This window comes from Giraffa tippelskirchi, chromosome 6 (genome assembly GCF_054371585.1).
Source record: "Giraffa tippelskirchi isolate mGirTip1 chromosome 6, T2T-mGirTip1v1.2.pri, whole genome shotgun sequence".
Taxonomy (NCBI): Eukaryota; Metazoa; Chordata; class Mammalia; order Artiodactyla; family Giraffidae; genus Giraffa; species Giraffa tippelskirchi.
Genome location: NC_137280.1, coordinates 155404708 through 155417034, shown reverse-complemented (window position 1 = coordinate 155417034; position 12327 = coordinate 155404708). Strand labels below are relative to the sequence as shown.

The 12327-nt window shown below is 36.8% G+C and overlaps 1 protein-coding gene and 1 long non-coding RNA gene across 22 annotated transcripts in view; one reads left to right on the top strand and one right to left on the bottom strand.

Moving 5' to 3' along the window:
- Positions 1-12327, top strand: part of EDIL3 (EGF like and discoidin domains 3) — a 1139470-nt gene that overhangs the window by 587444 nt on the left and 539699 nt on the right. The gene's annotated exons all lie outside the window — the stretch shown is intronic.
- Positions 1-12327, bottom strand: part of LOC145511161 (uncharacterized) — a 39408-nt gene that overhangs the window by 7333 nt on the left and 19748 nt on the right. The window contains exons 8-9 of the long non-coding RNA XR_014057560.1: positions 7037-7114; positions 5422-5736 (exon numbers count right to left, since the gene is read on the bottom strand). This is a non-coding gene — a long non-coding RNA (uncharacterized LOC145511161). The remainder of the gene's footprint in view (positions 1-5421; positions 5737-7036; positions 7115-12327) is intronic.

The window sequence follows — 12327 nt, the reverse complement described above, 5'->3', positions numbered from 1 at the left end:
AAGTTTCACTCTGTATTTGTATTGAGGAGTTCTCATCACCAGGGATATGAGTCTTAAAAACCTTAAACCTGTTTATATTTTCCATTACTGTGTTACCTATTAAGGGAAGTGAAGTCACTCAGTCGTGTCCGACTCTTTGAGACCCCATGGACTGTAGCCTACCAGGCTTCTACATCCATGGGATTTTCCAGGCAAGAATACTGGAGTGGGTTGCCATTTCCTTCTCCAGGGGACCTCCCCAACCCAGGGATTGAACCCGGGTCTCCCGCGTTGTAGGCAGACACTTTACCGTCTAAGCCACCAGGGAAGTCCTATTAAACACCTAGCCTATTTAGATATTATTTCGGTTTATAGGAATTACTGCCCATCGGTGGGAAAACAGGTCATTAACATAGTGTCTCGTAAGGTATATATGGGGATGACAATATGGCTGTCTGTACATGGCTAGCTGTACATGGCAGGGATATATCATTGTGTCTTGTCAAATTATGTTAGCTAAGTTATAGATTTAAAAATGACCAAATTTACTATATAAAAGAATTTTCACAATTCTAGTTTTATATCTAACGCATAATGTGCCAAGGCATTTTACCTAGCTAATGAGATAATGTAAGGATATGAATTGTAAATACCTAAGGACACTTGTGCATAAAATCAACTATTGATCTGGTGAGCACTTACAGAGATCCTCCTATGTGACAGACAAGGGATATATAGTCAAATGACATAGTCCTTTAAAGCGTTAACATTCCCATTTAATGTAAAATATTCTTTTCAATTTATGAATAACAGGCTCAGAAACAATCTGAATAGCCAAATAAAGGTTTTCGTAAGCACTGTTTTCAGCATGAACTTTGGGACCTCATGTGAGATCATTTTGTGTGTCTATTGAAATCAGACTTATGGCTATGAAATGCATGTGACAAAAAGATTCTTCACTTTTTCTAATAATATATTAAAAATTCAATTGATGAGATATGTTTTACATTTTGTGTTGTCTCCCAGTAATGAATCATAACATAGCACATTTCCATCACAAGGACCTTGTCCTTTCACTGAATATTTGTATATTTTTTATAATTATTATAGATTCATATGTGAAAACTGGGATTATGAACCATAATACATTTTTGACTTTAACAATGTTAAAATTCCATGACTCAAATGCATTGATTTTCTTATTAAAATGGAAATGTATTTCTCTGAAGAAATAATAAACTGGAATTCCATAATATACTGTATTTCAAATCTAATAATTTACTTTCAAGTAAAATCAAGCATTACTCATAAGTCAAAAAGTGTTTTTGCTCCAAATTTATTCCACTCTAATTTTTACAACAACTACATTCAATTATTTAAACACATAAAAAGCAATAAGCTTTCATTTGAATCATGAGTCCTATGTTTTCTGAATTCTTACTGTAAATAAGACCAAATAAGTTCATGTACACATTTCACCATTCCCTGGCACTGTTTATGACTACATGCCCATACAGGTAAAAACTGTTCAGCAAAATGCCTAGAGCAGCAGAAAATAACCATAGTACAGTGTCAAGGACATTCACTTATTTCCCAGGGACTCACTACTGAATGTAAAAAATGAAAGCTACTGAATTTTTTTCAGTCTTGTACATCTCATGTTTTGATGTTTGGTGGGCAATATCATAACCTTGAAAAATCCCTCAACTGCAACAAATATTTTTAATCTGGCCCTTTGGTAACTAGGAAATTGACAAGTATATGTTCTTTCTTATGCTATAAGTATTTTAGAATGATCCTACCAAGTTTTTCCCAGAAGACACTCATTTAAATGAATTTCATTTTTGTAGTAGGATTAGAAGGAGGCTGGCCTTGTTGATTGATACCCTGGAATCATTATATCTTCTCATGGTAGTATTAAAATTGTTATCACCCATTCCTGGGGAAAATCTTAGTTTAACTGCTATCAAATGGCTATGGAATAACATGTTAAAACCAGTTCAGGGAAAAAAAAAAAAACACAAAAAAACAATGTTGAGTAAAATTATTACAAAGACAAAGTAATAATTGGCTAAAAAATCTGAAAAAAAATATTATGACCTACTTTATAAAATCAAGATTTCCAGGAGAAACATCAACAATCTCAGATATGGAGATGATACGCTCTAATGTCAGAAAGAGAGGAGGAACTAAAGAGCCTCTTGATGAGGGTACAAGAGAAGAGTGAAAAAGCTGACTTGAAACTCAACATTAAAAAACTAAAATTGTGGCATCCGGTCCCATCACTTCATGGTAAATAGAAACGGAATGTGGAAGCAGTGACAGATTTTCTTTTCTTGGGCTCCAAAATCATTGTGGATTGTGACTTCTGCCATGAAATTAAAAGATGCTTGCTTCTTGGTAGAAAAGCTATGACAAACCTTGACAGCATATTAAAAAGCAAAGATATCACTTTGCCGACAAAAGTTCTTCTAGTCAAAGCTATGGTTTTTCCAGTAGTCATGTATGGATGTGAGAGTTGGACCATAAAGAAGGCTGAGCACTGAAGAATTGATGCTTTTGAAGTGTGGTAATGGAAAAGACTCTTGAGAGTCCCTTGGACTGCAAGGAGATCCAACTAGTCCATCCTAAAGGAAATCAATCCTGAATATTCATTGGAAGGGCTGATTCTGAAGCTCTAATACTTTGGCCACCTGATGTGAAGATCCAACTCATTTAAAAAGAACTTGGTAATGAGAAAGATTGAGGGCAGGAGGAGAAGGGGGCAGAGAGGATGAGATGGTTGGATGGCATCACTGACTCAATGGACATGAGGCTGAGCGCCAAAGCTTTCAAACTGCCATGCTGGAGAAGACACTTGAGAGTCCCTGGGACAGCAAGGAGATCAAAGTAGTCAATCCTAAAGGAAACCAAACCCTGAATATTCATTGAAAGGACTGATGCTTCATGGGGTCGCAAAGAGTCGGACACAACTGAGCTACTGAACTGATGCTGAAGCTGAAGCTCCAATACCTTGGCCACCTTACACAAAGGCCTGACTCATTGGAAAAGACCCTGATGTTAGGAAAGATGGAAGGCAGGAGGATAAGGGGGTGATGGAGGATGAGATAGTTGGATGGCATCACCGACTTCATGGACATGAGTTTGAGCCAATTCTGGGAGATAGTGAAGGACAAGGAAGCCTGGTGTGCTGCAGTCCATGGGATCATAAAGAATCAGACACAACTTAGCAACTGAACAACAACTTTACAAAAAATAACTGGAAGTTACATGTGTCTAGACTGAATTTCAAACATCATTCTGATATCCGTTACCAAGTACCAACTTGGAACATGCTAAGAAGTTAAACCAGTCTTCCACTAAACTGCCTTGACAAGGTGTAGTTGTGTAGATAGACCATGTTTCTAATTACTCAGTGGTGTTAAATCCTTTTAGCTTAAGTAGTTTAATGATTTCCTGGTGGGTGGCATTCATTCCTTTGAGATTTAAGTAGTATCCTAAGAATATTTAGCAAAATCAGCAGCGAATATAAAAAGCACTCTTTGTTGTAATTGATTAAACATAAAATGTCAGATTTTCCCACTGCCAAAGTATAGTACTCTCTAAGTGCTTAGGGAAGCAAATCTTTTAGGTCACTTGGGTATCATCTAGTACATTGTAGTCATAATAATTTATGAAGAGATAAAATAACCTGAAAGTTTAAAAGGTGTTTGTTCCTAAGGTCTACTTTTGTGCCAACCTATAGGTAATTCCTTTTAGTGAAAATAAACACTAAAAATCATGGGCATTATATATGTAAAAAGTCATGGTATAAATTACTTCCTAACATTTGTCCTGCAAGTATAATTCTACAGAGTATAGTGTTATAAATGTATATTAAGGAATTTTTAGTGTTTGGAGACACAGAAATGTGAGAAATCTAGAGGTATTTTATTTTAGTGTTGGAAATTTTTTGTCATCAGATCTTTCTAGCATTATGTGATATAATATTTATAAACCTTTTAATATTACTTTAATGAAGGAAAAATGCACAAAAGTGTATATGTTTTCAGGGTCAGTTAATAGGACACAGGTCTTTCTTATTTTCATGTAGGCAGACTTTGAAATCCTTTTCATAGTCTAACAAACCATCAAGTCTTTGCTACTTAAAGATGAAATGAAGGTTATTACGAGGTAGCATTTTTTGTTAGATGACTTTTTTCTTTTGCTTGGTTTTCTTTGGGTTGGGTTTTACCACTGCATCTTACTGATGAAGTAATGACCAAGTCTAAGAAGTATAAACATTAATTTCAGAGTGAACATGAACCAGCTGGGCAGGTTGAGCTATCTGTTTCATCCATAATTCCATGGATTAAATGAATTACAGCTGACAAATCTTTAACTCATTAATAAGCTTAGGGATCCTTGATAAATATCCTGAAACTTTTAAAATTACATCTTAAAGGTTAACTCTGGGACAGAATGAAGGAATGCCTCAAAAATGAGTCTTACTCACTATTGGTTTTCTCTACAAATGCGTAAGCTTATCCTATTTTCATTTAGAAAGAAAAATTGAATAGATGAAATTCTAATAAAATGCTATAGTATTCTACAGTGAAAATCAAAATAATAAATATGCTAATGTAGCTGAGAATGCACATTCTGTATTAAAATTCTTCAAAGATAATGAACACCTTCTGATGTCACTACATTAACATTCAGCATCCACTAATGGAAAATGAGTAAATTTGCCTACAAGTGTAGTGATCAGTAGAAAGATTCCCTCCTCTTTCCCTCTCATCTCCCCTTTCTTCTCGAATGTCATCTTTTTTTTATTATTATTATTATCTAATCGATACTACACCATCTAGCAGTCACTCAAGTGAAAAACCCAAAAATAATTATTCTTGATTCTTCTGTCTCTCTGCCCCACAGTCTGCTAATATTGGCAGTTTGCCCCCTGTCTCGGCAGTTTTGTCTCCTAAATATGTCTTTAAAGTTTTCCTACCTCTTCTCCACTAGTATCACTGCCCTTGTTGATGTTCAAAACATCCCCCTCCTGCACCTCTTCAACATTCTCTTATGCATCTACTTTCCCTGCTTCTAATCTTAGGCTATCAACTCTGTTCTCCACCCCACTGCCAGGGTGCGTGATTGCTAAGTCACTTCAGTGGTATCTGACTCTTTGTGACACCATAGACTGTAGGCTCCTCTGTCCATGAGATTTTCCAGACAAGAATACTGGAGTGATTTGCCATTTCCTTCTCCAGGGGATTTTCCCAACTCAGGGATTGAACCTGGGTCTCCTGCATTGCAGGCAGACTCTTTCCCGTCTGAGCCACCAGGAAAGCCACTGCCAGGGTGCTCTCATTTAAAACAGAAACTCTCGCTTAAACTCTTCAATGGATCTCTAACTTCTATAGGATGAAATTCAGACCACCTTGTATGTCACAACTAACTTACCTTGACCTGGACCATTTCAACTCTCCAGTCATATCTTCACTCTTCTCTGTTTGAACTTTATGATCCAGCTACACTGAGCTGCTTGTAGTTCTCCACTGACATGACCTTGTTTTCTGTCTTCATGGATCTTAAAGTGAAGTTTCTTATTATGAGAATGCTCTTACCCCACTCTTCACCTTGTTGAATGATTTCTACAAGGTATTGGTTTTTAAAGATTCAGGTTATATATGCCTATTCCTTAGTTTTTCATTACTAATTATTCATATATGTGTTTTCTGCTGCACAGCATTTCATCTGTTTTGAGCTCTCTGGAACCTGGCAATAGAACAGAATAAACATACTCAATACATTGTTATGAATGAATGGTAGAGTTCAAATTTGTATATCAATTTCAGATGTCTATCCATGTTAATGAAAAAATGTAAATAAATCAACTTAAACTTTATAATTCAACCAAACCTTAGCCACCTGTTGAAATGCCAAAGTTGTGGCGCACAAATTGTTATATCTCATTTAAAGCAATTTAAAATGTGGTCACCCTATCGTGAGTGTTGCAAGTCTATCCACTCACACAGAGGAGCAAGCTCTTCTGTGCATAAAAATGCAACCCTTAAAAACTAGTGTGGCTCCTTTCAGGATGAAAAGAAACACCCTCACCTCTTCTTAGTAGACAAATGATACATTGATAGGGTCCTTTCAAACTTGATAGCAAATTATGTATGGATTTCCTGTTTTAGAACCGCAACTTTAATCACCTTTGAGCAAAATAATTGTTCATTGAATTTTAGCTAAAATTTTGGCCATTTCCTTTAAGTCTTATTTTCTTTATTGAAATTTCAATTCTTTCCAAAATAAGCTTTAACATGAAAAATATTTATATATTTCATGGTTAATCATGCATTCATTTAGTAGTATTATTTTCTATTATTTTCAACTTATACAGCCTGTCAACTCCCTGTTCTCATCACTGCATCTCTTCTGTGGCCTAGTATCATGTAAAAAAGCCAGTGCAGTATTTGCTAACTGCTTGTGAATATGTCTTTCAGATAACTGTGATTTTTTTTTGTTTAATGGCAGAGGTCTTGCCTTTTCAGATCTTAAAGGTAGTAGAGCTTTCATTAATGGAAAAATAACAGTTACATAAAATCTTTCTACCATTGTAACTGCTCAGATTCTATTCAAGTTAAATAGCTCTCAAACGAGAAGCTAATATGCCTGCTGCAGTGTTAGCATGACACAGCTTTAGCACAGAGTCTTTCTTTTCAGTTCACAGAATGTCCTGTGGCGAAGGTGTTGATGTTGGAAAGAAAAATTATTTCAGTTCACAGAAGAATGTTTGAATCGTATGGGATTTTTTTCCTGGTTGCTGAGTTATGCTTTGTAGGAAACATGAATTGAAAGTTGAAGAACTGAACTCTATTCTCAGAATGTCACTGTCTTGTTGCTCTAGGTTATATGAAGTCACCAAAGCAATTATCTCTTTTTCCCCTTGAACAAATAGAGATATTAATTTTTCCCACAAATAACTTGAGAGAATCAGAGGCAGTGGGTTAAAATAAGAAATTGTTAGGAACGAGAGAGTGGGATGTTTGGAGAGAGAAACATGGAAACTTACATTATAATATGTAAAATGGATAGCCAATAGGAATTTGCCATATGACTCAGGGAAATCAAACTGAGGCTCTGTAACAACCTAGAGGAAGGTGGGAGGGAGAATGAAGAGGGAGGCGACATATGTATACCTATGGCTGATTCATGTTGATGTTTGGCAGAAACCAACACAATACTGTAAGGCAATTATCCTTCAATTAAAAATAAATAAATTTTTAAAAAGGAAATTGTTAGCAATGAGAAGTAATATAAAGAGGATTTAATGACTGACTATATAAGTCTGTAGAAGGACCTACTGATATTAGGTTATTTTTTTTTTTTGAAACTAGGTAAATTTTCTAAAAGATGTAACTTAATATATGGCCTGAAATTGAATCTTGAGAACTGTCTATATTTAGGAGGTGCAGTAGAAGGTTGTGGGGCTAAAGTGATAGAGAAAATTTAGGTCGAAAGAGGAACCAGATGCAAACGTGGCAGAGACCAAGGAAACTCGCTTCCAGACAACCCATGCATTCCCCGCTAAGTATCTCTCCATCTCTCTGACCCATTTCAAGGATCATCTCCTTTGAGGTTGAATAATAGGGCCCTCATTCCCAACCCCACACCCCACCAAAAATTTCATGTCCTAATGCCCCAAATCTGTGAATACATTTGATTGTATAACAAAGGGGAATTAGTGTCACAGATAGAATTAAGGTTACTACACAGTTGACCTTAAAATAGGAAGATTTTCCTGGCTTATCTGGGTGGGCTCAATATAATCACAATAGTCTTTAAAATGGAAAGAGGATGAGAAGGAGATATAAGGATGAATGTAGAGACTGGAGTGTTTAGATGTAAAACAATTCAACCTGATATTGCTGGCTTTGAGGATGGAAGGGGCCCTCAGAGTGTGTGGGCAGCCTTTAGAAGCTAGGAAAGGCAAGGAAATGGGTTCCTCCCTAGCGCCTCCGTAAAGGAGCACAGCCCTGCTGACATCTTGATTTTAGTCCAGTGAGACTCATATCAGACTTCTGATCTCCAGAACTGCAAGATAGTAAATTTGTGTTTTAAGTCACACATTTGTTGTACTTTGTTACAGTAACAGTATAAAACTAATGCGGGTGCTAAAATACAACAAAATTTCAATTTCCTTGGTACACTGGTCAAACTGAATTGCTAAAAAGGAAACATTTTGGTACAGTAGAAGTAATATTGAATTTGGAGTTAATAAAACTAGACTATAGCCTTGACCTTTAAAAAATATCCAACCACATGGATTTGGGCAAGCCGTTAAACTTCTGTACCTACTTCTCTTGCCTATAAGACAAGGAGTCAGATTAGGTGATATCTCAGGTTCTTTAAAGTTATAACTATCACAAGCAGATGACTCAGTTCCTTCAAATTAACATGTATTTTTTAGTTCTGTTTTATCACATGTAATCTTTCCCTAAGATTTTTGAATTTTTAACAGACTATGCTTTCCCAAAAAAGGAACTGATTTTTGCATAGGAATTCTGGGGAGTTCTACAGAAAATTGGGAAGGTGTATGGGCTAAGGGACTTTCTAGACCATTGCAAAATAGCAAATAGATGGAATTTTTCATCTTTTAGGCCACTTGCTTTGTGCCATTCTGAGAAAGAGTGCTCGCAATGTGACCTCCCGCTTTCACTCCTCTGTGTACCCCTATCCATGTCTAGTTCATTGGTTCTGGGTTGCTCGCCTGATAAAGCTGCTGAATTTACAACTCATAGTATCTAGTTTGATTCTCTCCAGCCCTTGAACTAGAAGCTGTGTGAAAACGTCCGCTAGGACAGCCATAGGTGGGCCATTTGTGAGTAAAGCTAAAGGAGTTGGTCTAAGAGAGAGTAAAAGAAATAGGTGTGTAAAGTTTAGCCGAGAGGAGAGACTATGTAGCCTGAGATTTGGTTGCAGAGGTGTACATGAGGGAAAGAGAAGATGTGAATGTATGGCAGCTGCATAACTCTAGGCCCTGGAGAAAACCAGCTTCTGTTTATCCCTCTGGGCCATACGGTGTGCGCCTACCATTATTCCTCCTGTTTTTCTTTGAGCTCCCTTATGGTGCTGCTTCATTTTCTTGCTATCAGGTAATCTCTGCCTACAGCAATAGATCCTCACCTATTCAGCACTGGTTTTCCATGTAAATGCCAAACCATTTATGAAAGATCAATTTAAATTGATCTTATGTCATTCGCTGATCAGAACACCAAATTATGAGCTAATAGCTATCCAAGGATATAAATTGATGAGAATGTCAATTCACAGCATTGGAGTTAAAAAATTTATGTATTTCATGATTTTTTTCTCTTGTCTATGTCTTGTTAAGGGTTTCCCTTTGAAAAAATCAAAGCAAGTATGGGAGAAACACATTAGTATTATTGGCTAGGAGTTTAATTGTGTTTGGTGGGAGGTGGGGGTGGGAGGTAGGGAGTGGAGGAGAATGCCTGCCTATTGAAATCCTTTTGTTTTGCGAGTATTTTTAGAGAAAACTTTTGTTGCAGACTTCTGAAGATTATTTTGTTTATACCCCAAAATAATAAATGAGGGTTTTTTTACCACAGGATACAGCTAAATGTTTTTATTAAAAGATATGTACAGCCCTGCATTTTGCATTATATTCAAATACATGAATGTTTCAAAGATTAATATTCTCTCTTGGGTCTGTAAGAAATTGTGTCAATTTCTATTTTACCCAGGGATTTTTCTATTGCTTTAGGTATAAATATATAAAAACCCAGAAAGGTGGAATTTATTGATGTATTACTAGAGTTATGGCAGTGACAGCTTGTCATATGCTTTGCAGAGAAAGTCATTAGCCAAATGGAAATTTAGGTCGGCTAACATTTCTGAATGATATTTAGGGGATCACTGAAATTATTGAAAATGTGCTTCATATTTCATCATGCAAATGTCAAACTCGATTCCTCATTCATTTATTTACAGTCATGTTCCCAAACTTACCTGAATATGCAACCTGTGAAAAGCTATCATTTAATAAAGTTTTCCTACCCCACAGTTCTGATTCTCAACAATTGAGGTAAATCACTGCATCTCGTGTCTTTAAGTAAACTCTCACTCTCTGATACCTACAAATAAATATTTATGCATATTAGGTATACATAAAGACATGTGAGAGAGCCTAAATAAATGAAAGTATTTAAGAGCCAATAATTTTTTTCTCTCTCATGCCTTTTAAATAAAATTCATAATTTGCACTATGTAAAGTGGGAAAGATGCAAATGGCAGAAATACCAGGAACTCCTGATTGCCTTATAGCTTCATCAAGGTGACCACACAGTGGAGAGTGTTAGACAGTTTACAAAGAGAAGTATATTAGCATAGATGCGAAAAGAAGTTAGGAAAAATTGAATGGACAAGAAATTACTTAATGGAAGTTTTGATGAGGGTTGTGTGCTGTGCTTTCTTCTATATAATAATCTTCAAGAAAATCCAGAATGAAGAGTTACTATAATATAATCTATTATATTCCTTGGTAGCTCAGCCAGTAAAGAACCTGCTTGCAATGCTGGAGACCCGGGTTTGATCCCTGGGTCGGGAAAATCCTCTGGAGAGGGAATGGATACTCACTACTGTGTCCTTGCCTGGAGCATTCCATGGACAGAGGAGCCTAGTGGGCTACAGTCCATAGGGTTGCAGAGTCAGACATGTCTTTGCGACTAACACTTTCACTTTCGTAATCTATTAGGTTGGCCTAAAAGTTGGTTTAGGTTTTTCCATTAACATCTTATGGAAAAACTCAAAGGAACTTTGTAGCTAACCTAATATAGACTTTCCAGAATCAGAATGATTTTTCCCTTTGCTGATATTAGACTTGGCTCAAGAAAGAGAGTACATCCTATTATTTGAGATCGCTGAGTCGGATGCAACTGAGTGACTTCACTTTCACTTTTCACTTTCATGCATTGGAGAAGGAAATAGCAACCCACTCCAGTGCTCTTGCCTGGAGAATCCCAGGAACGGCAGCGGGGAGTGGTGGGGGGGTGGGGGGGGGAGTGCCTGGCGGCCTGCTGTCTGTGGGGTTGCGCAGAGTGGGACATGACTGAAGTGACTTAGCAGCAGCATATGTATATGCATGTATATTAATAGATTTGAATGCCTAGTGCGTTAGAATAGTTTTATGTGCTTTGATTTTAAGAAAAAGAAATAATGAGTAAAGTTATGTGAATATTACAGATTTACGTTATGTTCTCTCAAAGTATAGCCTAGGATCAGTGCAAATATTTTCTGATTGTTTCATCCTCTCTGCAGCTGATCCTGGCACAATACTCTCCTTGACTCCCTTGACTTGCCCATTAAAACTGATACTGTTCTCCTTCCCTCAGTCGATCCATTCCTGCAGTCAGACTCTCGAACATTTTAATAATAATTGCCCACAACTCCATACTCACCGTGTAAACTCTCTAGTTCTCCATTTACAACATTTTTTATCTTTCAGTTCACTCTCTCTAGTATCCTGATTGCAATAATTCTTTGACTTAATCAAAACCTCCAATTGATCTTTTTATTCCTTCTCAACCCTATTATTCCTCAACCTCTTCCTCATCCGGCTTAAATATCACACCAATCATTATTATTACTCCTGTGCATAGACCCTCCACACCTTTCTTTATCTTTTTCCATAGTATTTTCTGATAAAAATCCCAACTCTGGTTTACTCTAGCTTTGTATTTCATCTCTGCTTGAAGAAATACATAGAAACATGTTCAAAGTCTGTCTTGATCACAGACCTTAATAGGTCTTTAGTGCTTCTAGCCAATCTACTACCCTCTCCTAGATGAGTATTTCATGCCTTCTATTCTGTCCTCAAACTAGCAAGTCTTCTCCCATACTCTGTACTTATTATCTTCATTCATATTTCACTGAGCAAATAGGAGTGGTTAGAATTCTGAGACATTTTTTATCCTCTTGCCTTCAACTTAAGTTCTTTACATGAAATGCCCTCTGACTCTTCCCTTAGCAATAAGTTTTATAATGATCATTTGTTCTGTTTCTTTTGTTTGTGCTACTTCTAATGCTGCCCCCAGAACCAAGAACAATAATGAGAATATAGCTTGTTGTTGTTTACTTGCTAAGTCATGTCCAACTCTTTACAACCCATGGACCATAGCCCACCAGGCTTCTCTGTCCGTGGGATTTCCCAGGCAAGAATACTGGAGTGGGTTGCCATTTCTTTCTCCAAGGGATCTTCCTGACTCAGGAACTGAACCCACGTCTCCTGAATTGGCAGGCGAGTTCTTTACCAGTGACCCACCAGGTTAGCCCAGGAATATAGCA